Genomic DNA, 3,504 nt, shown 5'->3' with positions numbered 1-3,504 from the left:
ATGAAAGAATGGTCCTAATTGATGTATGCTCAATAAAAATTTCATCCTATTTTTCATGTTGAATAACTGCTACTTAGCAAGGACAATGTTTATAATTAAATCGCACTTTTATTCCAGGTGAGGGAATTTGGTTTGCATTATTTAAAATGATCTTGTTCACTGTGTAAAATGATCAAATAGATCTCAATTTCAAAGCAAAGTTGGTTCCGTTGCCATCCAGCTTGACATGTGGTGTCCTCTTCTTTCAACTACACGGGTATTAGAACGAAACGTCTGTTAATGACATGCGTATAAAGACACATTAAATCATTTTTCATGCTTATGCTGCATGAATCTGCGGTTATTGATCCACAGTTTAGGTTCAGTCCCTACAGTTAACATGCTGACTTCTCCAGTTGTTCATAGTGCAATGTGATGCATCCAGTGTGTGCATAACGTTTTGGAGCTTGCTTCCCACATCTTGTGTTTATCTGTGCCTTATGTCCAGCATTCATCAATGGCGAGAGCAACGGGCGAGGGAGAGACCAATGCGTAAGTCTCTCTGTGCCCATGCACGGCACCAATATCGGCAATTCGCCACTGTGCATTTACAGCTAGTTCTCGGTGCTCCTACACCCATGCCCTGCCCCTTTTGAAATATCTCCATTGTTTTGTGCTGTCTCTCTGTGCTCTTCTCACCAAGATGAATCACTTCTACTCAACCTGCTCCAGATTTCATCTGACAAAACAGTCATTAAGAATCCCACTGCATAAACATACACTTCGCATCTCTAGTTATTTGGTGTTCCTGGATCTCTTTCATACAATAAGAAGTCACAGCAGCTTGACTTGAAAAATAAAATCGCGTTCCTTTTCATCATCCCAATGCGATCTACATTTCAATGCAGTTTAGGCAACTGGCTCAAAGTATTCTTTGAGATTTTATAATAGCGTCGATGCATATAAACTGACCATTGGAGTTCCAATTTCAATAAGACAGGGGTGAGCGTACAAAAATAGCAGCCTTAGAAACAGCGACGAGAGTGGGATTCGAACCCACGCGTGCAGAGCACAATGGATTAGCAGTCCATCGCCTTCACCTCTCGGCCACCTCGTCACATAGACCCAGAACGCTATGACCTTATTAATAAGTGAATTATATAAATTATGCAGAACAGCAGATATTTCTCCCTGGTGTTGGTGAAATGATCAATAGTACAGTACGTTTCCAAGACTATGGTCTGACCTCTGGGTTGTGAGGCAAACGCATTCCCACTCTGCTCACAGTGATTTGAACAAAAATTAAGAAAAGACTATGTGACAAGTTCTGTTGAATTCTGTGAAGATTTGAAGTCAACGGAATGAAGAACCCGAGAAAGCAGGAGGTGTTCTTTCAAGAAAGAGTTGGATAGAGCTCATAAGGATAGTGGAATCAAGGGTTATGGGGATAAGGCAAGAACAGGATACTGAATGAGAATGATCAGCCATGATCATAATGAATGGTAGTGCTGGCTCGAAGGGCAGAATGGCCTACTCCTGCACCTATTATCTGTTAAATTGCCTGTGAGGAATTGTTTTCCAGACTGGACGAGAGTGCATAGTGCTCAATGTCATTATTCGGAACACCTTTCTTCCACTCAGATATTTTTGACACACACTTGTGTACAGGACAGACAATTTCAAAATCCTAAATAAGGCCAAACTGACAATTGAATTCAACAATGCAAAAACCTTGATCTGTATCATTTTCCTGGGCCGTGCGACACAAAGTCACTGTATGATCACAGCAACAGAGTGAGCAAGTGTCAGAAGGAAAATGAGTGTAGTGCCAGAGCGCATGCTGGGAGCAACAGTTGACACACGGGAAGTGCATTTCCCACAACAGAAAAAATTCCCAAACAGCAGACTGCGGTGGAAGAATTCAGAGGGGGTTTACACTTTGGAATTCGATGCCAGAGACACAATGGAAATCTGTCATTGAGTCTGTTAAAGATGAAGATGTTAAGGTTTCTACAGATGAAAAACAAAATAAAATGTTCATTGGTTAGTGAAGGAAAATGTTGAAATTGTATATTTCAAACATCTACCCATCTTTGCAATCAGTAGCTCACCATTTTCCTCACACGGGGTCAGAACCACTGGTGAAGATGATCGTATAATCCCCGTTATTAGCCATGGAATCAGAGAAACTCGGTTTCCCAAACGTTAAGGTACAACCAGGAATGTGGAGGTAAGCATTAATGTGTTGCTCCTGTGCTGCAGGTGACCAGTGCACAATATCTCTGTTCCAGTATAGTGGGCTGTGCTGTGCCGAAGTTTTAAGTTTGAGCCTCACATGGAGCAGCTTCAATTTGTCATCGTGTTGAGGGGTCCGGATCGAAGGTGATATTGAGCAAAGCCAAGTTTATGGGAAAATATCCGAGATTGTGGATTGAGAAACGACCTTTTCTGGGTAATGAATCCTTGATCAACAAACAAACTGCAAGTATCTAAAACGTGTAGAGACATGTGTGGAGAGAGAGCCAAAGGTGATTTTTCAGTAGGTAGATAACGTTTCCCATGTGCACTGCGTCAAATTCCGGGAAAATAGATGTTGAACTGGTTTCATGTTACACAGTTTGTTACAAACTCACAAAGGTTATTGCAATAATAAAAAAAAAATCACATAGGACCGTTTGAATATTGTATTGAATTGAATTTTGTTCTGAGCATATTTTATCTTCAATGACGTGCTGCAGAAAAGTACAGAGGGTTAACGACACAAAAGGACAGAGTCCTCTTGGTGCATTTCGTGGGTGGAGTTATGAATGTACGAAATGTACATAACATCATGTGAATGTGGTCAAATCTTTAAAGTAGGTGTTGCGTCTCCAAGTGACGATTCAATTCCTACTCATTAGGATAGAACTTCTCTCTGTAGTTATTTTAGGACATCAGCTCCATTTGCAGAGTTTCACCTTGAATAATACGCCACACCTTACCAAGCCATGAACTTTTTATATTCAATCTTAATCAGTTGTACGTGTTCATGAAATGTCTTTGTGTCTGAAGTCAACCAAATTCGAAATTGTTACGCAACCACACTGACTTTCTCTCAATGGTAAATTCCCTCCTTGTATGTTTGTTCGTGTATCTTTTAAAACACTGTGAAATCAGCTTCTACGCTTTATTTCTGGAAAGTTGTTCACGATTTAACTAACTCTATTGAGTGGAAGAAACTCTCATCCAAACTTTTCTTAATCATTCACTGATGGTTTTGAAGCTCTAACTAAAGTTATTGATTCACTCGAAAAGGGTATTTCCCCATTTAGGTATTCAAACCTCGCGTTATGTGAAAATCTCATTAGTTTACTTCAAACTTGCGTGTTCCTGCTCCAGCATTTCCAAATCTCGTGAATAAACTCCTTCATTCTTTCTATCATCCCGTTTGTATCCTTTCTGATATTTTTATGTCTCAGTAAACAACGTCACTTAACTTTCTAATATCTTGCTATCCTGGAAACAGCGTCTGTGCCCTTTCTAACC

The 3,504-nt window shown here is 40.2% G+C and overlaps 1 non-coding gene across 1 annotated transcript; it reads right to left on the bottom strand.

Moving 5' to 3' along the window:
- Positions 1-1,014: 1,014 nt before the first annotated feature.
- On the bottom strand, positions 1,015-1,096 carry trnas-gcu (transfer RNA serine (anticodon GCU)). Its single transcript has one exon. It is a non-coding gene; the product is annotated as a tRNA-Ser (tRNA).
- Between the last annotated feature and the right edge of the window lie 2,408 nt (positions 1,097-3,504).

Source organism: Chiloscyllium plagiosum, unplaced genomic scaffold (genome assembly GCF_037043375.1).
Source record: "Chiloscyllium plagiosum isolate Xiang-an unplaced genomic scaffold, Cpla_swu_hap1 HiC_scaffold_42, whole genome shotgun sequence".
In the NCBI taxonomy this organism is placed as follows: Eukaryota; Metazoa; Chordata; class Chondrichthyes; order Orectolobiformes; family Hemiscylliidae; genus Chiloscyllium; species Chiloscyllium plagiosum.
Note: the sequence above shows the minus strand (reverse complement) of the source record. Positions and strands in the feature narration are given on the sequence as shown.